A 23,129-nucleotide genomic window follows, 5' to 3' on the forward strand; every position below is an offset into this window, starting at 1 on the left:
TTTTTTTGAACCGGGGTTTGAACTCAGGACCATGTGCTTGCCAGGCAAGCACTTATTCTACTGAGCTATCTCCCTGGCCCCTGCCTGCTGTTGTATGTGCTTTCTCCTGTGTTCAATTGTTTGCCCTCTTTGATGGGTTCTTTTCATTTTCATTCATGGAGATGTGGTCATTTTGGTCACTTTCTAGAATATTTTTTAGTAGTCTGTGTAGGGTTATGTTTGTCATCATGAAATTCTTTAGTTGCTCTTTGTTGTGAAGTATTTTACTTGTCCATCAAACTTAAAAGAGAGTTTTGCAGGGTACAGTAGTCTGGGCTGGAATTTCTTTTCATAGAGGACTTGAAGAACTCTGATTTATGCTGTTCTTGTTTTGTTTTCATGCTGTTCTTGACTTCATGGTTTGTGAAGAGAAATCTGCCATTATTCTGATGGGTTTTCCTTTAAATGTGATATGTTTCTTTTCTCTAGTGGCTTTTAGTATACTGTTCCTGTGCTGAATTTCTGGGATCTTGATTAATATATGTCTGGGTGTGTGTTTAGTTGGCTTGATGTTATTTGGAGTTCTGTATGCTTTGATTATCTGGATGTCAGATTGTTTCCCCATATTTGGGAAGTTTTCTGCTATTACTTCTGCTCATATTCTTTTTATATCATTTGTGTTGACTCCTGCTTCCTCATTGATGCCTATTAGTCTCACATTATTCATCTTTGCATCATATTGCAGGTGATGAATTACTTTTTCCTGCATCCTAGTTGTTTTTTTTTTTTTGCAGAGCCAGGGATTGAACTCAGGCCCTTGCGCTTCCCAGGGAAGTGCTTATTTCACTGAGCCATCTCCCCGGCTCCGAGTCCTAGTTGTTTTTAAGAGATCTTTTCTTACCTTTTCTCTAGCTGCAATGGTGTCTTTAAGGGCTGAAAGTCTATTTTCACTTTCATTCAAACGGTTTTGCCAGCTTGTGACTGATATTTTAATTTCCTATATATCACTTTGAATCTCCTTCATGCATTCTGTTTCTTTCCTATGTTGCTCATTCAGGGATTCCATCATTTTTCTATTCTCCTCATTTTTTTTTTATCAGTGTTTTCTTTAGAAGCACTAAGTACTTCTTTTATCATAGTCATCATTTCTTTTTTTATTTTAGAAATTATTTCTGGTCTGATTTCCTCTATACTTTTCTTCAGTTGCTTCTTTACTTCAGACACTATTTTTTCAGAGATTTTATGTGTGTGATTTCCAATATTTTCTATGCTATTGTCTCCTGCATTTATTCTGGTCAGGCTTGGGGCCTGAGAGTGCATTTTGGTCCTTCTCTTGTTCATTTTGTATAGCATTGTCTTCTGACAATTGGTGGAGAGTTTTGGTAGATTATTACCTTAGCACTAGGTCTAGACCTACCAATTTCAAACTGGTCCAGGTGAGTGTTGTTTGGGTCTGGTTCCTGTGCTTCACTTCTTCCTGCTGCAGCCCTTGGAAGTGAACCTGCTGTGCCACTCTTGCAAGATGTTCTGATCCTGGATCAGCTGGGTGGGTCTTGCCTCTATCCTCTCTGCAGGGAGTCCTGCCACAGGGTTCCATTCTGGGTCCACCGGTGCTGGGTGCTGGCTTGAGTGAGGATCCAGAGGGCTCCAGGCAGTCCCACTCCTTCCTTATCTTCTGAGTGAGGTTAGGATTTAAGTGAGGGAGAAATATCTGAAAATTAGAGCAACCAGTCAAGTAGGGAAGAAAGTAAAATATGAAAGCCTTCCCAAGGATGAGTCATCAAGATGTGAATTTCAGTGTATCTGTTTAAGAAAGTAGAGCACACAGCTCTAGTGGAGAAAGATTTCCATTCAAAACTGTGAATGTCATGAAAAATTTGGTGCTCATAAGAATATAACCCATGACTATCTAGAAAGCTGTTCCCCCCTAAAGCATTCTGAATGGCTAGAGGTTAGGGTTTTAACTTTCTGATTTTTAGAGCTGAAACCATTTGGTGAGATTTAGCATTCCTGGTGACACTTACCAATGAAGCCATGTACACAACTGAATTGTTTGCAAAGTGGGTGAAATGAAGGTAAGGAAAGCAGTTGTAAAAAGATTTGATACAGAGGTGGCTGGTGCCTCCTGCACCTGTGTAGACTCAAAAGGAGCTACTTTCAGAACTGGTGCACACAGTGTTCTAGCCTAGAGAAGAGTGAGATGGGGGGTGCTGGAAGGAGGGAAGAGTCTGCCTGGACTCTAGGTAGCACGAGGCTCCACGTTATGGTTGCTCCATGTTATGGAGTGTGAGCTGCTGCTGGTAGCTTTTGCTGCCTGGATGATGACTGTTTTGTATAGCATTTAGGTCAAAGAGCAGAAAAGTGATTAACAATATTTTATGGGATCAATCCCCAATTTGCAAAATGATATGTCTTTTATATATAGATTATTTATACTGTTTTTTTGGGATACCAGAAATTCAATTCAGTACCTTGTATTTGCCAGATGGGTGCTGCATTGTTGAGCTATATCCTGACCAGTTTAATTTTTAAGAAAAGATCAACTTACAGAATTTTACAAGATGCATTCCAATAAAATTCATAGGGTATCACTCCCTCTATAGACTTTGTTATGAAAACTGTACAAAGGTCGTACAATCATTTTATTGTCTAGTTTAATACTATTGTTTTTAGTTTGCCTCCTCTTCCTCCTCTTTCTTTTTTGTCTTCTTTTGAGATGAAGTCTTGTCTAGTTGTCCCCCCAAAGCCTCATGCAGGCATGGAGGTGGGCTTCTGGAGTTTATGATTGATTCATGGTCCAATGCTGGCATTATGGATGTGAGTGTTACACCTGCCCTAGGATGGGCAGGCTGCATACACTGTAAGGGAGGGAAAGAGGCTTGCTCTCTGTTGCTCTTCCCTTTTGCTGTTCTTGCTTTTGCTGCTGTCCTCTATTGCCATGAACTGTTGCCCTCTACCATGTGCCACCCTACCTGGGAGCCAGCCAAGTATGGCCTGAAACCTCCACAAACCGTGAGCTAAATATTTTCTTCCCTAATATCGGGTGGTGGGTATTTCATCCCAGCAATGAGAGAAAAATAACTATAAAACTGATCTAGAACCCTGGGGCTGAAGTGATCTTCCTGTCTTCCTGCCTCACCCTCCCTATAAGCCTCTTCTTCTTCTTCTTCTTCTTCTTCTTCTTCTTCTTCTTCTTCTTCTTCTTCTTCTTCTTCTTCTTCTTCTCCTTCTCCTTCTCCTTCTCCTTCTCCTTCTCCTTCTCCTTCTCCTTCTCCTTCTCCTTCTCCTTCTCCTTCTCCTTCTCCTTCTCCTTCTCCTTCTCCTTCTCCTTCTCCTTCTCCTCCTCCTCCTCCTCCTCTTCCTCTTCCTCCTCCTCCTTCCTTCTTCCTTCTTCCTTCCTTTTTTTTTTTTTTTTTTTTTGGCAGAATCAGGGATTGAACTCAGACCCTTGCGCTTGCCAGGAAAGCACTTATTCCACTGAGCCATCTCCCTGGCCCCTATAAGCCACTTCTTATTGGAATAGTTTTAAGTCTTTAGAAGAGCCTCATAAAGAAGCCAATATTGTTTCTATTTTTACACATGAAGTGAAATGAAGCTCACATTATTGAAATGAGTGGTATTAAAGATGAACAAGAGTTGACATTTTGGTACATCTTATCTAAGCTTTTTTTCTTTGCTATAAACATATAGTGTAATGTGATATATGGTGAAGATTTTCCTCGGTAATTTGGTAGTTTCTGAAAACATGACTTTTATTTTTTATTTATTTTGATGGTACCAGGGATCAGACTCAGGACCTTGTGCTTACCAGGCAAGCATTTATTCCACTGAGCTATTACTCGGCCCCAGAAAACATAACTTTTAATAGTTATGTAATAGTCCCTCATGCAGATAGCTCATAGTTTACTTAACCACTTTCTTTTGTGGGGTGTTCCAGCTGCTTCTTCCTTTCTTGTTAGAAGAATCCTGTGAGACATATGTTTGTGCCACATCTTTGTAGGCAGAGAGGCCTGGCTTTTGCAGGGACTGTCTGGGAAGCCTAGAGAGTCAGAGGCAACTATACTTAACAAGATAATTCAGAAGTCACCTAAGTATGCCAAACACCCTTTCAGATAAGGGGCACAGTGCTGGAAAGGACATTGTCTCTGACTGTACGGCTCCCACAATAAGATTACTACTTAGGGAGACAAAATGTACATGAAAAATAACACCACAAGCTGAGAATAAACACCAAAGGCTTTGCATGAGTGTCGGCACAGAGTTGATACAAAAGCTGTTAATTGGCTTGTTTTGCTTTGCAAGAGCTGAGAGTTCAGGCTACAAAGGAGGTAGGGCAGCTAAGTGTGGTGAGGATTTCTAATAAATAGATCAGACTTCAGCTCCTACCTCTGCTTATTACTAGCAACATGAAGTTGGACCAGTTTTCCTTGGGATCTTCCATTTTCTCATGTGTAAAACAGAAATAGTGAAATTATCAGTGTCACAAAAAGTTACAAGAGATGAGGAGGGCATGAAGCTATGAGTTTGATTCCCAGCAAACCGCACCCCTCCAAAAAAAGATAAGGAATAAGGAGGATATTCTAATGCTAAGTATTGTAAGTGGATTAATTCCAGAAGGGTTCCTGAATTTTGATATCTCTTATAGTCACTGGATAATAAAACGCTATGTCACATAGAAAAGATCTCTGTTCTCCGGTACTTGGAACTGCAGAGCAACAGAGAGTTGTGGGGCAGCGGTGAAATGTGCAAGAGCTGTCACACTCTTCAGTGGGTGGGAGCCCAGAGGGAACGAAAAGAGCACATGCCTGGTGCTGTATCTCGCTCTCCCTTCAGAGTGGTACTGCATCAAGAGCATTTACAGGTCTGTGGCCCCAGGACACTAAGTGGCTTGCTGACAGAACACTGTGTCATGCCCCCATGACTCTGTGTCCTCCAGGACTGGTGAGGGTATGCCCTGAAGCTTGTCCTAGGAGGATGAGCCTTGCCCATGATAGATGATGGTGTATCTCTTTCTTGTCAAAAGTCAAATTGCATGAAATTGTTTACTCACTGTGCAACCAGAGAAACTGGGAGCATCATAGAATGGAAAAATACTTTTTCCTTTTGTAGGTCCTGTGAAAGAGAATATCTTTGTTTTGGGGGACAAACAGGAAAGAGTGAATTGGATAGCACGAAGTATGGTAGGAGGGATAAGTGGCTGGGGTGGGATGGGCACACGGGGCCAAGGTTTTAGTGGAGAAAGTTCTGTGTGAAGGGGAAATCCTGAGGGTGGGCTTGAGAGAGGCTGGAGTGTACACCAAATGCATTGAGAGACTAGGCTTCTGCAGCCAGAGCTGTGGGAGGTCATTGTGTGTAAGAGGGCAGGTGTCTATGTGCATGGGTGCATGTGAGGAAGAGAAGGAGGGAGGGAAGAGAGGAGGGAGGGAGGGAGGGAGAGCGCGTAAGAGTAGATGGGAATGTGTGCATATGTGGGAGCACATGAACATCTCTGTGTGAGGAAGATAGTGTTTGTCAAGTCAGAGGGAACTGCATGTTTGAGAACACTGGTAAAGGATTTATCCAAACTTTTAACTAGGGTTCCTGGATTTTTAACTTAGAACATTTTCTGATATCAACTTACTGTGTTACACAAATGGTCTATGGGGGCAGTAGTGTGGAATGGTATCAAGTTCAGGCACTCTGGAGTCAGTTTGCCCAAGACCTTTCCTGTGCAAACCTGGGCAACTAACCTAACCCTTGGCTCCCTTAATTTCTAGTCTCTAGAACATTGATGGCAAGAATTGTTCCAATCTTTTAGGATGGCTTGGAGGTTAAATAAATGAGAGGTAGAACTTAAACATATACGTAGCATGGTCTAAGGATTTAGCATGTGCCTGACACATGGGAAATGTTGAATACAAGCGCACCTTGTTAAAATAGCAAGTAAAGACACACTTCATGCTCTTTCTGTCTGTCATTTCAAAATCTTCTTGATGTTTTGATCAGTTAAAACATTATCATCAAATATCAGAATATATGACAAAGTGAATTTCTTCTCCCTCTGCCCACCAGAAATCCTTATATTCCCATAAGCATGAACATAATATCAATTCTTTGGGGAAACTTTGAGAAATATTTTACATTATGCACAAAGAAGTAAATAAAATGTATCTCCTTTTTACACTAAGTGATAACATGCTTGTGTGTATAGAATATATAGTTTCAGTGCTTTTCTTTTTAAACTTACAGGTGGGGAGAGCTTTCCGCATTAGTACAAAGTGAACTTCATCATTGTTGGTTTTTAGAGCTGTGTAGTGGTCCATTGTTTGGATGTACCATGACTTATCTGCTCATCTTCTCTTACTGGACATTTAGATGGTTCGAAATCTCTTTGGAACTGTCTTATGTGATGTTTTTAAAGTCTGAATCCTAAATCCCTTTCTAGAAGATGCCGTGTATGCTGGAGGAGAGGGGAGGTTTTCATGTTGTTATGCCCTTTGTTTGTGATAGTAAACTGCATCAGCGGGGAGCTCTAAGGGGGCTGGGTTTTATGCCATCAACCTTCATTAGTTCGTACTGACGCTTTTTCCTCTCTCGGCCAACCGGTACTGGAAAACAGGTCAGAAGGACTGGTTAATGTGGAGGGCCCCTCAGGTCCTTTTCCAGTTTACCAGTAGAGGGCGCCCTCCCTTAGGGAAAAACACAAATGTCTCTGGGAAAGGTTTTCAATTTAATACTCAAGCTCCAAGTGTGGTATTTCTCTTGCTAGTTGGAGAATATTTAAGGATTAGCAGACTACTCTCTTCATTTACTTTTTGGGTGTGTTTATGTGTGAGGAGTGGGAGGGAGGAAGACTGTTTCGATTTCTCCAGGAGTCCTAGGGAAAGGGCTGTGACCTGCCTGACCCAGGCCTAGGGAATTGTGGTTTCTCTCACTTCCTGAGAATGTGAAGCATCACAGCTTTGTGCCATGTTTTAAGATTAGAAGTCACTTGTGTGTTTCCCAAGTTTTACTAGACTATACTCCCTGGAATATGACTGTGAGACCTGTTAACAGGGCACTTAAACCCCGTTTATAATCTCTTGTTTATATAACCCCAGAAGACTACTCTCTGAGACTCATGTTCTCAGTCGGAGAATCTGTGTCATCACTTCATGGGGCTGAGGGATGAGGGAGGAAGGGCTGACGTAGATTTAGTGTCACCCTTCCTGGTCTGACATGGTTGTCCCGTCTCGCATCTCTTCATTCTTGTCTGGTGGATAGTCTTCCTCCCTTCCCTTCCCAAACAGCACAGTTCTGAAAGCCAAGGCTCAAGATTTGTTGTCTTGTGTGGAGTCACATGCTGAGTAAACTACAGCATCACAGCTCAAAAGTTCCTGAGTTGGACTGATTGCCTACAGAGCAGCTCCCTCCTCACGGGGCCTGAAGGCTTAGCCCAGTCCAGGAAGGTAGAGGTCGCTGACTCAGCCCCAGGGAGGAAGTCTACCCTGAACTTCAGACCTCTGGCTCGATGGGAGAACCAACTGAGATCATTTTTCCTTTTCATGTAAAGACAGTTGAACTCTGCTTTAAAACTCAGCCTTTTAACATTTATTTATTTGCTTGCTTATTGATTGATTGATTGATTGTAGTACTAGGGATTGGACCCAGGGCCTACATATAGCACAACCTACTGTAGCAAAACCCAAACTGCGTCCTACCAGACATTCCCCAGCCTTGTTTAATTTTTTTGTTTTGAAGCAGAGTCTAAATTTCCCAGATGAGGCTTGAATTTGTGACCAGCTTGCCTGAGTCTAAAAGAATACTGGGATAATGGGTGTAAACTCAGTCTTAATAGGATTTTGAGTAATTCTTTTTTTTTTTTTTTTTTGGTCATGGATTACTTTATTTCTACTCAAAATGTTACCTACTTGTCAAACATGTACCAGTCTGTTCAACATGCAAGTTTCTAACTGAGAAGGAATTATTGAAGGAGTAGATATTAAGAAGGAATTACAGCAGATCCATTCCCAAAAGTTTGTGAGTCCACATTGACAGCTAAGTTCACTGGTTCTTGAAGGTCAGTATGCATCAGAATCACCCATAGAGCTTGCCGAAACACATAGTACTGGGCCTGTCCTGGAGCTTCTGTCTTTAAGGTCAGGGTGGGCCCTGAGTTTTAATTTGTTTCCAAAATAGTGATGATGCTACTGATCGGGGGAATTTCTGGCTTAGTTTTATAAAATCTAAATAGCTCTTCTTTCTAAAGGTTCTTGTATCTCTTTCGAGTCCCATGTTACGTTTATAAATAATAGGTTAAAAAAAACCCATAAGGCATGGCTACTTTAAATAATGGAGGAGCAATATTTTTTAAATTAAAAAATCCCCACTAATTACATACAGCTCTGACATTATCAACCATTAGTATTACCTGAGGTCCAAAGAAAGGCTCAGACCTCTACCCACATGAATGCTGAGGAGGTGGAAAAAAATGGTCACACTGAGGCATGTGTTGGTAGCTTTTAGAATCATAAAACTTCAAACTTTTCTAGCTGTAGGAACAGGCAAACCTGCTTTAAAATTTAGGCTTTAATTTCTCACTCCTTGTCAAACTGCCTCCTTTACTACCCTGCAAGGTAACGGAAATTCCCATTCCTTGGGTTTGTGTGTCTCTAGAATGCCAGTGGTATATTCTAAGACTATCAGTGTATTAATCCAATAATGCTAACTCTTCAGTTTAGATTATATGAGATTAGCTAGGCATTACCCTAGAAAATAGGGTGTCTGGCCCAGAGTGAATAGGACACAGATGCAGTGTCTCTGAGCAGAGAAGTGGAGTGTGGGGCTTGGTGGGGACCTTAGGACCACAGAGGGCACTGGAGGGCAGGAGAGAACTGCAGGCCAAGCCAGCTGCTCTCCTGCTGCCCAGGAGAGTCCCAGCCAGACTTTCCATGCCTTGCAGCCTGGAGGTTGCACACAGTTTATTCCAAGGGTGGGCTCTGAAAACTGCTTGTCTTCTGTGTCGGAACAATGGCAGGTGGCTGTGGCTGCAGAGTTCTGTTAGCCTGAGTTGTGTCACCTCCTCTTCAGGCCCTGCTCCTGGTTTTCAGTGTGCAGAGCCTCTGGTCCTGAAAAAAGACCAGAGACAGATTTGTTAGAGGTGAGGCTTGCTTTTGGGCACAGAGGTAGAGATGACCCAGTGATTCTTCCCTTCCCCTCCTTCTGGTGATGACTAAGTCACCTCAAGCAAGCATTGCATAAGTCTTATGCTAATATCATGGGAAATCCTGAGATACAAAAAGATAAGTCTCACTGAAGAGCAAGCTATGACTTTGTTTCATTTTAATAGTTTGTGCTGACTGGGAATCTTCGATTCCACAGAAGGTTGTGAGTGACATTTTCCTGAGTGATCTATCAGATGGATTAGGACATGAGGCCTGGCTTCCACTTTACCAGCATTGTGTGGGGCTTGCCTATGACAGAAGCATACATGCATGCCACCTCACCTTGGAAAGCGGAAGGCCCACTGTGTCATTCATGGCGCCTTTCAGGTTACACTTCACAAGGGTCCTCATTCTTTTGCCGGCTCTTGATAGCCAGGTGGCCTTCCACTCTGCATGAAAATTGTTGTTCACTTACAGTGGCCTGTGACAGCACAGCTGCTAGGTGGGTTGGGACAAAGGACCATGACAAAGGGTTTGGATTTTGACTTCAGCCTTGCCCTGTCCTCATTTGGCAAATAGAGCATACGAGGGCAGGTCATTCCTTTGGTGAGTGTCTCAGTCCACACTGGCTCTGGGTTTGGAGTGTGGAATGACTTGTTGCCTGTGGAGGGAACCTGGGGTCAAGGAAGAGGGGACTCTTCATGAGGCTGGATGCTGCAAGCTTGTGTGCATATTAACGATTACTATATAACATATGGAAATTACAATGTAGATGGAAGAGGATTAGAGAAATTAAAGAGATTTTTAAGTGAGTCATTTAATTGCTCCTGGTACTATTATATTACATGTAGCTATTCATTTTTAAAAATTGTGTAATTTTAAAAAATTGTGTAATTTTAAGGTGTATAATATGTGATAAACGTATACATAGCACAGTGATTTTTGTAGCCAAGTGAATCAATATATCCTTTATTTCCTATAAATACCTTTCTTATGGTAAAAATACCTAAAATCTACTGGTTTTGCGCAATTGCCACATAAAATATGAAAACTATAGCCCTCTTATTGTGTAGTAGACCTTCAGGCTTATTCATCGTACAAAACAGAACTTTGTATACTTTGGTATTGGCCCATTTTCCCACTGTTCTACTCTTTGGCTCTGTGTGTGTGTGTGCACACTTATTTCCACTTTTCCATGGGATCTTTCTATGGCAGGCTAGGTTCACTGGAATATTCTCTAGGGTTATCCATGTTAGAAGCTGTTTCCCTAAAATCAGGTCTGTTAAAGGAGCTCATTCTCTGGCAAGATGCTGAGCTGACGGGTTAGCCTCGGGGTTAGAGTCAGTAGTTTATAAGGCCCTGCTAGCTCTAAAATTCTCAGATTATTTCAGGATTCCAAGATGAAGCCCTCCAAGCACCTTGCCAGGCAGTTCACAAATGACAGCACCTACAGCTGCCACTCCTCCTCCTTGGCAGTGGCTGCCTTTGGTGCCTGAGTTACTGCAGAAAAGAGCAGGTGAGGCCCTCTCGGGCAAGGCTCTTAGAGAGATGGAAGGAGTTTGGTTGAAGTTGACTCTACTGGATGTGACCTTTCTGTGCTAAAAAAGGTCAGGCAGAATGCCATTGCCCTTGATTAATTCTCCCTCCAGGAGGAACTCTCTTTATTTAAAGCACAAAGGTTCATGATTTGTCGGAAGAAACATCATCTAGAAATTATGGAGAAGAAAAAGGTTGCGGAAATGGCTTTCTATGTGCTTCCAGGAGTCAAAGTCCCACTGATTACATAGGTTGAATTTAGGAGGAAAAGTTGGGGGAAAGTTTTCAATGGAAATATTTTTTTTTTCAGGTGCAGGGAAGATGATCACTCCGAATTCAGGTGCTGTCTTTGCCTCCTGTGTTACCCTTCCTCAAGACCACTACCTCATAAAATCTCTCTCTACTGTGTTTGCTTTTCACTGAATCTCTATGGTTGGTTCCATTTTTGGAGCTGAGAGAAATAACTTGTGTGCTGTGCGCCAGCAAAGAAGGAGTAGAGGATTCTTTCCCACTATTCTAAGCCTCCTCTTGTGTTCCGAAGGCTCTGAGCTAGAAGCTACTTTGACTTTTCTGTTCTCCCTCCATCTACATCTCTGATTCTCCTCAGCATAAATCTCATCCCTTAGGTTGGCTGATGAGCTTTCCAGATCTCTGTGTCTTCAACCATTTTACCTGCCCACTGCTATGGCTGGGAAAAAGCAACTTCTTTCTAGTGGTTTTGAGGTCTTGGTTTTCACTTCTTTAAAAAAGGGCTAATTGCCAGGCAGTCAGTCATCTTGCAGGTTTTCCCATGATTTCCACCTCAGCCAGGTGTACCTCCTCACTAGTAGCTGTGATTCTAGCCGCTGATAAAGAGCAGGTGAGGCTCTGGGCCAGCAGTTCTCAGACAGCCCAGGGCTCCTTACTCTCAAACTCTGTTCTGGATGCTCTTTTAGTTGCTGCTTACTCTTATGACTCAAACATTCTTGGCCAGAGCCTCCAGTCTTCTGGTGCTGCCTCTTCAGGTCCTTGATTCTTCCTCTGCCCTCTCTCATCTTCCTCCTACCCTGTTTCCCCCTTCTTCTCCTAAAGTGATATTGGGGCCTTTACACTGTTCTACATCCCCAATACTTTATTTTACATTTTTTGAGACAAGGACTTGCTAAGTTACTATGTTGCCCAGATGAGGCTTGAGCTTGTGATTCTTCAGATTGATCCTTCTGCCTCAGTCTCTCATAGAACTAAGATTGTAGGCAGGCACTACCATATCTGACATAGTGCCTAACTTTTATCTCACCACATAGCAGTTCTGTGAACTTGGGAAAATGGTATCATTTGTTCCAGCCTCTGTTTTCTCACCTGTAAAAAAAGGTTGCTGATAATATCTGCTTTGCATAAATTCACTGTGAAGATTGTGTTAGTTGATATGATATAGGAAAACACCTGACAAAGAGATCCTTGATCTATTGTAATTTCCATCTTTCTTGATGCTGGCTTTAGAAATAGAAATCTTTTAATGAATAATTAGTAGATAACTTTAAAACCTAGTCTATGCAATCAGACCCTTCAGCCTTTTCACATTTCTGCCTTCATGTGCTGAGGTGCATTCTCACACTATGCAGTCCCAGTCCCAGAACCCCAATGCCTGCTCATCTGGTGCTGTGATCAAACTCAGGGCCTTGCATGTGCTGCTGAGCTGAATCCTCAGCCTCACTTCGGTGCTTTTGATGCTGCTGGTTTGGGGGCCTTCCCCATCTTCCTGCTACATGCTGTCACTTGCCTGTACCTCCTGTGTTTACTCCTATAACATTTGCCTGTGTTCTCAGTGGTGCCATGTCCAGGTGCTAGCTGAAATAATACTCAGTTTGTGCACCTCAGGATCATAGTGAGGCTCAAAAGGCCAATTAATGTGATAAAAGTGCTTTGTAAAGCAAGATGGACTGAATGCACGGGTTGTTATGATTATTATCACTGCTGAACTTTAGTCTTCATACGACTAAAAATACCCAACCAGTCTGGACCTTCTCAGCATATTTTTATCTCTCCTGGACTTCCCTACCCTGGCCAAGAAGCCTGACAGAATAAGCAACTGAAGAACTTTCTGGTAGATAGCACTGTGGGGGGTGGAGAGTGCCTGGGTAATGAATTACCTTCTTTAGGGCCCCAACGGGAAATCTGGTACCCTGGAAAGCGTTAATTTACTTCACTTGAGTGAATACTTTAGACCCAGCAAGCATTTCATTTGCCCAGGCAGCCTATTGTGATGATGACATTAAATAATCATTATCATTACATGGAAATCCTGTCACCTTGGGGATTTCATAAGTGTTTCTCAAGTCATATACACATACATAGGCAGCCCAAATGAGCACAGTGTTCATCTAGAAGAAAGTATTTGTGAAGAAAACATTTGTTTGTAATTGTCAGCATTTGGCAAAGGCAAGGAATGAAAGAATGAAATGAACCACAACTTTGGATTCCTTCCAGTGGCTTTTCCAATACCAGATCTCTGGAGACTGGGGAGAGAAGTCTTCCTGTCCTAGACCATAAGCTGTGGGGAGGAGAGCAGGAGCCTTCAACTCCCTCGTCCTCTGTCCAGGAAGTCATTTCAAAGGCAACTGTCTCCAAGGAAAAGCCAGGGTCCATTGGCCAATATTTATTTATAGCCTTACACCCTGTAAACTTGTCTACTTTTTAAAAATTAAGAGCAAAAAAGTATTTTGGTTCTTGTTTGCCTGGATCACCTCCAGGCAGTCCTATCTGTTTTCTTTATTTTGTTGCTGGTTGCTCAACATCTTTGGTCTCGATTGAATTGGTTTCATTCCTAGGTCCTCCCTCATTATTAATGTTCTTATTATTGGTTAGTTCAATGTGAGCAGTGTGCATGACAATCTTTTTTTGTTAGCTGTTTTTTACAACAGCCCAGTGAGGTGGATCAGCCTTACTCACTATTTATCCAACAAATTGTCCAAGATTTTCTTTTGTTGGCTTCTGTTAGAATTTATTGCAAGCATTGTTCTTTTCTTTCTGATAGTTGTCCTGCAGGAAACTATTTCCTGCTCTTCCTTGCAGAGCCACATGAGCTAGGGGGCTTGTATCATCTGTTTCCAATTCATTTTGGTTTCTTCCTCCCTTTCCTGGCATCCTCACCCTCCTCAAAGTTATTGTTGCTTCTCCTGTCCATGTGATTGGTACTTCACTAATGTAAGGCAGGTGTCAGCAGGGGCTTCCTTGTTGCTTTCTTGGCATTGGGTGCATCTTTAAGTGGGCACAGGCTGTCAGTTATTCAGCCCATGGTTTGTTACAAAATGGGCAGTCACTGCTAACATTTTGTGGTTGTTGTTGCAGTGGCTTGGTGTATAATGGCTCTGTGGTGAACCACTGGAACATCAGGCTGGGAATCAGTATTGTAACATGAAAGGGCACTAATCCTGATCAATCCAAGTCTCCTGAAACTCTCCATGATGACTACCAGCAGCTCATGTACCATAGTAGCTACCACCCCTGGTCTTTCTTGCCCCTTCCATCAAAAATATTTGATTATGTTTCCATCCATGACATATTTTTAAGTAAATGAATCCTGTGAATGCCATTTTATTTATTTATTTATTTATTTTTATTTTTATTTATTTTTTTAATGTGTGTGTGTATGTGTGTGTGTGTGTGTGTGTGTGTGTGTGTGTGTATGCGTGTATGTGTATGCGTGTATGTGTGTGTGGCCAGCTCAGCCCACCAGGGGGCAGCCCTGGCTGGCATGTGGTGCTGGGGATTGAACCGAGTTCCCTTTGCTTTGCTAAGCTCGTTCTAAGTAGGTGCTTTAGACCACTGAGCCATCTCTCCAGCCCCGTGAATGCCATTTTAAACACTGAGTTATTACTGTGTCTTATTTCCCTTTTTCTTCTTACTGCTGTATTTTCAGGTTTCTCTGTTGCACTCATGTATACTATAATTATTATTGCTTATTGTTCTCACCCACTAGACTCTGGGTTTCCTGAGAACAAGCCTGTATTTTATTTTCCATTTACCTAATACTGTGTAAGGGCCCATGGATAGCTGTTGGGTGAGGTAGCTTGGGTGGTGAATAAGTGTTCCTTGAATGAATATTGCATGCTCTTCTAAATAAATGATAATATAGTTCTATAAACTATAAAATGTTTTACAAACCAGTAAGGACTATACAAATACAACTTATTTGTATAATAATTGTATTTCTCTGTCTATGTAGTTGTGAAAGATGGCTTTGAATCTTGTTAATTGGGGAAAGAAATATTTATCTTTCCATTTTATAGAACAAGAAAAATAATAATTACACTGAATTTTTAGTCTAAAAGGTGAGTTATTTTGGCTGAGTTCTGGTGTGGGGCTTTCCTGAATATCTATGGGAATTGAGGGAAACTAACAGTATATAGCAGGATAATATCCAAGTGTCTTTTTTAATTTTTATTTTTTTAAATTAATTTTATTGAGAAAAAAATATGGAACGTTTCATGAATTTGTATGTCATCCTTGCGCAGGGGCCATGCTAATCTTCTCTGTATCATTCCAGTTTTAATGTGTGTGCTGCCGAAGCGAGCACCAAGTGTCTTTTTTATTAGTACATGTTTGTAATACAAAATGAATACATCCAATACCTGACTACTATTAAGATTCATTTTTTTAAAGCTGGGTGTGGGGACATATACCTATTGCAGCTGCTTGGGAGGTAGAGGCAGTCACTCACTTAACTCACTTAAGTCCAGAGTTTGGGCAACATTGACCCTATCTTCTTTTTTAAAAAATGTCATTTTAACATTCTCTGCTGCAGAGGTGGTTTTCTTAGGGTATGTCGTAAGATTGCACAAAATGGTTCTGGATATAGACGATTCTGAGAGCTATGTTTTTTGTTTGGTGTGGAACCAGATTTAAGCCAGTGGAGGAAGAGTTGCTAAGGCAGTTAGTGAGCAGTCTGAATATGCTCAAGACTGCAGAACTCACTCCATTGCCCCTGCCTCATAGATCTCAAAGACATAAAGAAGGAGCAAAGTCGAATCTGTGTTTTTAGTCCCCATCCACTATCTCAAGGCATTACTGCTCTACCACGTTGGACCGGTTATTTCTGCAGAACAGGCATTACAACAGATGATTAAAATTAGGTCACCTCTATGATTCTGGCATATTTCAGCTACCTACTAAAGGGTCACTGAGTGAATAAATGAATGAATGAGTTTAGCTGCCTTAACCCTGCTGTCCCAAAAGTTTAATATTTGTTCGTAAAATAGGCCCAGGAATGACTTCATTGGCCCAAGGTGCCCAGGGATGAGCTAGCCAGAGGGGAAGGGCTCTGAGTTTGGGCCAAGTTCACTTATAAGAAGTGACTTTTGATAAAAGTGCAGCTCTGTTATCAATATTCCCTTAACACTTTCAGCAGCCCTAGCAAGTTCTTTTTGAAAAGCAAATGCAATGTAGGCTGAAGATGAACTGGAAAGTCAGGATATAAGTTCCATCCCCAGTTGGGGAGCAAGACGCTCTAAATAAACCCTTTGGTCTGTTTTGGGAGATGGATTTACAAAAGGCTGACAGCATTTCTCAGTCTTTGTATAGAAACAATAGACTAATTGCTGGAGGTAAAAAAAAATGGGTGTACTAGAGTTTAGCTGTGTTAAATGAAGTTTCCAGAAGGCTGCACTATAGGGTTCTGGCTCTTCATGAATTATCCCTTTACTGGTCACTGCCAGAACTTGTTGACTTTGGATCTCATTATTCTCTTAAATCAGTGGCTTCAAGGCCACAGAATTGCTGTCCTTTCTTACTGGCTACTTTCCTGTTCCTTCTTTTGACCATTGAGTCTGTTTCCTTTTTTTTTCTTTTCATGTGCCAATCTCTTTGCCTGGCAGAAGATTTTTCATCTGTTTAGCTGTTTGGATGCTGAAGATTTAGCTGGTTGGAAACTGAATGGAAGAAAGTGTCAAGGGGGAATTTGTGCATGGAACAGATTTTTTTTTTTTGTTTCTCCAGGATTTGTTGTAAGCAGATAGAAAGTATCTTTCTCACTCAACCCACCTCCAGAGCAGTTTCACAAATCAATTATCCACTGGCGGGGATACAAGCAGCAGAGGCCTGGATAAGGTATGTGATGACAGAGACCCTGGATACTTGCTCCTTCTCAAGCATGCTGTCCTTGATCATTGGGTAAACACAATGACATGTTCACCCCTTGGTAACTGTTCCTTTTACAATCACAACTTCAGAGCAAGGGGAGGCTCTCCGGTCTGTTTCACTGCATTAATAAACAACAGCCACAAGGAACACTTGAAGAAAAGGGAGGCTGGCTGTCCCTTTGACTTGCAAAGCCAAAAAAAGGAAATAAAAAGAAATCAATCTTTTATTTGCTCACCCTGACTGCAGAACAACTTATGTATTCTCTGGAACATTCTATCATTGACTAAAGTGGATGCCAAGTGCTTCTTTTAGTTCATTAGTCTGGACCCGGTCAGCACCATAAGAAGATTCTTAATTCAGAGGGCATGAGGTCCTTGATGAGATCCCTTTCTTCTAAGCTTACAAAGTACGTGTGCCATATCTCCTTTCAGTTACTCAGCAGATAGAGCCTCTAGCATATGCCTTGGGGGCTTGCGAGTTCCAGGCTAAGGGTGGAATCTGAGGGGAACACCTAAAATGTGTCCATCTGAGCTGTCAGATAAATTCTCATCAGTCACTCTGCAGGAACAAATGGAGGTTTGGAAATACATAGATCATTTTAGGAACATTCTTTAAACTTTGAGCTCCCAAACCTGTCAACAATAGTGCAAGAGGGAGGCATAGAGATCAGAGGATAGGAGAACAGGATGATCACTGCAGTAGGTTCAAGGGGACAAAGGTGAGTCTGTCCCTGCTTTAAATAAGATTTGGAGCCTTCTACACTAGGCAGGAAGGCAAGAGCTTGGAAAGAAAGCTGCTTCTTATATAATAGCTAAGAACTCTTATCTCATTCTTTGGAACAAGCGGGAAGGTAGGTGGCAACTATTTTGGTCTTCGATTTCACAGTTGGCAGAGCTGAGACACAGGGAAGGGAATTGGTTTGTCTTAGCCCACTTAGCCAGATGTGCATGTGAAGAGAGTTTCTTACTGCCCCTCAGTTGTCTCTGCAGGACATTCCACCTTCCATTCACAACTTCTGCTCTGACCTCTTTGAATGCCTCATGGAGAGTGGGTGTTTACATTATCCTTGAGATCACTTGACAGACCTGAAATGCCAAACCTGACCTTGACCCCTGGCTCATCTGTGTCTTTGGCAAGTTGCTTAATCTCTTTTCAGCCTCAATTTGCTTCTCTTTAAAGTAAGGATGACAATAGCTGTAGCACAGGTCAGTAGGAGAATTTAAAGTGTTGGAAAGCATTTAACACAGTGCCTCACATAACTCAGTAAATGTTAATTGAATCTGAGTTTGAGGAACAAAAGTTCTCTGGTGTTTCTTCAAAAAAGGAAGAAATAAAATGAGCCCAGATTTTTTTCTCTGACTTCTTTTGATCTTGAAGAAGAACAGTATCAGTGAGCTTTCTGTCACTGTAACAAATATTTGAAATAAGTCAACTTTTAAGGAGAAAAGGCTCATATTGGTTGATGGTTTTTGGGGGCTTCAGTTCATGGTCACTTGGCACTGTTGCTTTAGGCCTGTGGTGGCACAGAATATCATGGTGGAAATTTGTGATGGGATAGGCCTATTCAACTCATGGTAGCCAGGAGGCAGACAGAGAAGGTTAGAGCCCCACTATCCCCTCCAGGGGCACAACTTGAATAATGTAACTTGCTTTCATGCTTCAGGAATTCACAGTGTCCTAATAGCACCATGGCCTAGACTAATCCTTCAACATATGGATCTTTAGGGAACATTTAGAACCCAAATGTTGTCAAAAGGCTACAGCTTACTGGCTACTCACAGATTGCCCCATACCCGTGACTCTCATATTGTGGTTCCTGGGCCACATGTCTCAGAGGCACCTAGCAACCTTTGGGAAATGCAAACTCTCAGGCCCCATCCTTGACTTACGAAATCTGAGATGCTTGCTGCATTAGGGAGGGTAGCAACTACTTCAACAAGTCCTCCAGGTGATTCTGACCTGCACCCAAGTTTGAAAATTACCATCTCATATTGACCTCATAATGGCAGGAGCAAAGCACATATGGTGACATCAGACATAATCCTTATTGCAATGCTTTCGCTCCATCTCTGACTTTGGCAGCTTGGGCTTAGATATATACGAGTGGTATCTCTGTATCTGCTCTACTTTTATGCATTTGTTGAAAGAAAGGGATTTGCTAAAGTTGACCATATCCTGAACTTTTAAGACACATTTCTCCTGTGAAGTTGGCAAAAGAATATCACGGATCTATATGAGTATGCAGCTGATGGAAGAAGCTGTCAAATACAATCTATAGGAACCATGGTCCTTTGGAGTGTGCAGAGATAGAACACATCTTGAAATAAAACACTAAGTTTTGAGCTCAGACATATAAACTCTAGCAGATACTAAATTTATTATTTACAAGGATCCTTACAGTGTTGACAACTACTGAAATAATTTTGAAACTACTTTGAAAACTGACTCTGTGTTAGGAAGTTTGGGTATTTTAAAATTATAGAGAAGGTCAACTTTACTTTTCATCTTTCCAATAAGAGTAGGAGGTTGTGTCACATGACTAATTCTTCATGGAATTTCTTCACAGTGGCTCCTTCTGATGATTGTCTTTGGAATAATAACTACTATCTCCTACTCTCACTGTGCCCATTTTTGCCTCAGTTTTTTTCAGAAGGAAACATTGGTTTAGTTGCCTAAGCAATGTCTGACAGCATAGAATATTTAAATCTAAAGAATTCTGATCATTTTGTATTTCAACCCCCTCATTTTATTGTTTTTTTTCTTTGTTTTATATTTTAGGGAAGGGCCTACAGTGTGTTCAGGATCTCACTACTAGATCAGACTCATAGTGATCCGCCTGTTTACAGTCTCCCAAGAGCTGGGATTACAGGTGCATGCCACGGTGCCCAATCTCAATTGCCATGTCAGCATGCCCCGGGTGCTTTCATCTGCTGAGCTATTTGGCTGGCCCTATAACCCCCTCATTTTATACCAATGGCAAAACTGAGGTCCAGAGATAAAATCTTCTGATTCCAAGTTTCATGCTCTATCTCTAATGGAAGTGTCTCCACTCAGTCTGAAAGCTTTATAATCTTTGGGGTATGGTAGGAAAAGGGGAGTCATGAATTAAATATTTTTCCAATATAATACCTGTTAAAAAGGTTCATTTGTAAGAGAATGAGTATTGGAACTTTCTACTTCTGTTTAAATAAATGAAGATCGTGGTGTTGGCTCGTTTAAAATTACAGACATCAGGGGATGTGTATAAGTGAAAATCAACAAGTCCCAGATAGCCTTCAACTTGACTTTTTGATGAGGAGCTCATGATTGGCAAGCCATTAACTTTCAATTGTCAAAATCAAATTGCTTACTTGAATGGGGAAGCTCAAATAAGAGCCCATCCTTGACATCATATTTATGGTTTTTGCTCAACAATACTTGAATTTCCAGCAAAAAATCATGGATTCCCCTATTTAATAACTTAAAGCAGGAGGAAAATGCTCTTTTTGATTTTGGCATGAGGAATATTAAGCATCTCTTAGTAGTCCTTAAATTTTGCTTGGCATTCTTCACACTGACATTCTGAAGTGCCCAGGCAATAAGTCAGAAGAGTTCATAGATGTTCTGGGAACAGTGCATATAACCAGTGTTCATTTTTTCAGGATAATGGGAGAACTTTTTGGCTTGGATTACTTGAAACCAAGCATAAACAAATCAGCATAAACAAAATTGAGTATGTGTATGCCATTTTGATTATTTTTTATTTTCATGAGGAGCTACTCAGTAGTAAGGACTCACTTGAATATATACATTAGTAGTAATTATAATGCACAACTATTTATTGATTTATGTGCTAGGTACTAGTGCTATCTTACTTACTGGTCAGAACTCCAGGGTAAGAATTTCTTTTTCAGCACTAGGATTAAACTCAGGATCTTCACAATGAGCTACATCCCACCCCTTTTTTATTTTTTAAGATAGGGTTTTGCTAAGTTACTAAGTGTGTCTAGGATGGGCATTGTGGTGGATTGAACACTGGTGGTCAATTTGTAACACCCAGCTGAACTGTACTGGCCTGCCTATTTGAGAATTATTGCTGGCAGCATAAGAGGCAGAACTAGAGAAGAAGAAGTTTAAAAGCTGGTGGGAGGTGCTGGAGCTGTTGGTTTTCCTGGGGTTGCAATTGGTTCTCTTGGAGGACATTATCATGCTGGATTTCCTGATGAACTGTGCTTTTCTCATTGTTGAAGGAGCTTGGGACTTTGGTGTTACTGGGAATCACTACTGTTAACTTTGGGGGAGCTCTGGTTCTTACTTTGAGCATTGCTTCCTGGCTCCAGTGTAGATCTCTGAACCTGCTAGCACAGATCTTTCCTCCTGCTGGCACAGACTTTCTAGCTTCCACCCCTGACCTTTGGGACTTTCCAGTACAGATCCAGAAACAGGCCTGCATGAGACATTGTCATGGGCTCTAGGCCTCCAGATAGACTCCTGGGGGTCATTGTTATGGGCTCTAGCTCTTCAGGTGGATTTATGCAGGACATTGTTGTGGGATTCAGGCCCTTGGTTGAATTTTTTTAGTCTTTAAAGTGGGCAGGCTTCCTGCACTCTTTTTGCAAATCACTCTTTGGGTGACTATTATAAAATAATCTTATAATTAAGTGTTCTACATTATATCGTTTTCCCTTATAAATCCCTGATTATCACAGGCTTGAACTTGTGTGATCTTCCTGCTTCAGTTTCACAGAGTGTTGGGATTACAGACATGTGCCACCATGCCCGGGTGTAGAAAGTTTTTTATTCACTTTATAGCCTAGGCAAAGTTAAGTAATTTGTTGTAGGTAACGCTGGAATTAAGCAGAAGAGCCAGGACAATGTGAACCCAGATGATCCAATTAAATATTGCTTTTTGAAGGCATAATGTTTTCCTCATGTCCTTTGTTAGCAGATATAAAATGCTGTTATGTAGCAAAGTGATACCTAATCTTTGTACAAATGACAAATTGTGAGACAATTTAGTAAGCAAAAATCTTAAGCAATATGTTCGATTACAACTTGACTCTAAATGATCACAGGTGAACTTAGCACCTATTGTATAGGAAAGGAGAGGAAGGCTTTGGAAAGAGATGGCTGGCTGGTGAATGAGGTTGAGAGATGCTGGGGGTTAGCCCCAGTGAGGGAGGTCTGAGGAGCTACTTATCCTTGAACTACATGATGTTTGGAAGGAATGACACCTCTACTCTTGTGCTATTACCCCTCTCCAATTACTCTACTCAGTAGCAAGAATAATCATTAAATGGAAGAGTGAAAAGTGTTGCTGTCCAGTGTTAACGCCCTTTAGTGGCTTCCTATAGAACTTAGAATAAAATCTAGTCTGTACTTTGTCTGCACTGTTGTTGCAGATACCATTTCCTCCTTCTGTCCCCTTGGGAGTTACTGTACCTGAATACTTGGGGAGATTTCTACTTCAGTCCCTTTTGTCTTTCCACCTGAGGTCTTCATGGTACTAGCAAGGACAGGCAGAAAGTCTCTGGAAGTTAATGAACCAGGAGGAAGTCTCAGTGAATGATGGACAGATAAATGGTAGATAAATACCTCAATTATCTTCAACCTCAAGCAGCAGAATGCTCAGGGGTACTCTGTGTGGTCTCCAGCAATCTCCCATAGGCTTAAGCCCTAGTCACCCACACTAGTAAGGAGCTGACTAACACACTCTGTATTACCTCTCATCCCTCCCTGTCTCACTTTCCTGTTCTTTTCTTCACTTCCTTGCCCTTTTCTTGTGCTCCTTCAAAATAAGTGATTTGTGTTCAAGTCCTTGCTCATGTTCTCATTTGGAAGAGCCCAGAATAAGCAAGCCAAGGGTCTCACTTGATCTGATGTCTGCACACTTCCCTATGCTTGTCTTAGCCACTGAACCCCACAGCTTTTCAGCCACATTGTTCTTTCCCTTTCTTAAACATTCTAGGCTTCTTGGTTCATACTGTTCCCTTTGACTGGAATGTGCTGTTCCTATTCTTCTCAGGCCAAGAATCCTTATCAGTTTGGCTTTAGTTTAAATGTTACCTCCTAAGGGGGCCTTTCCTGATATCTTAGAAAAGAGTTTTAAGCTCCCCTTGCTTTGGCTCCACAAAGAAAAATGCGAATGGTGCGAGTGGCCGCCTTCTGCCTCCCCATTTGTTCTCCCCCCATGCCTGTGTCAGGCTGTGCTCATTCATTGTGTTGTTCGGGTTTCCAGGGTTATCTCTGGTGCCATGGTTAAAATGAGGCCAAAATTAGGAGGAAAGAGTGATGGCAGGACTGGTTGGAGAAACACGGAGGCCAAGTATTCAGGTCTGACACACATCAGATAAGCCCTTGCGTTTAAGGATATATTTTCTGAATCCAATTCTAGCA

At 41.6% G+C, this 23,129-nt stretch overlaps 1 non-coding gene across 1 annotated transcript; it reads right to left on the reverse strand.

The window, feature by feature from the left end:
* Window positions 1–15,085: 15,085 nt before the first annotated feature.
* LOC111815230 lies at window positions 15,086–15,192 on the reverse strand. The gene has a single exon (XR_002819965.1). It is a non-coding gene; the product is annotated as a U6 spliceosomal RNA (small nuclear RNA).
* Window positions 15,193–23,129: the final 7,937 nt, after the last annotated feature.

This window comes from Octodon degus, unplaced genomic scaffold (assembly GCF_000260255.1).
Source record: "Octodon degus isolate 3935 unplaced genomic scaffold, OctDeg1.0 scaffold00001, whole genome shotgun sequence".
Taxonomy (NCBI): domain Eukaryota; kingdom Metazoa; phylum Chordata; class Mammalia; order Rodentia; family Octodontidae; genus Octodon; species Octodon degus.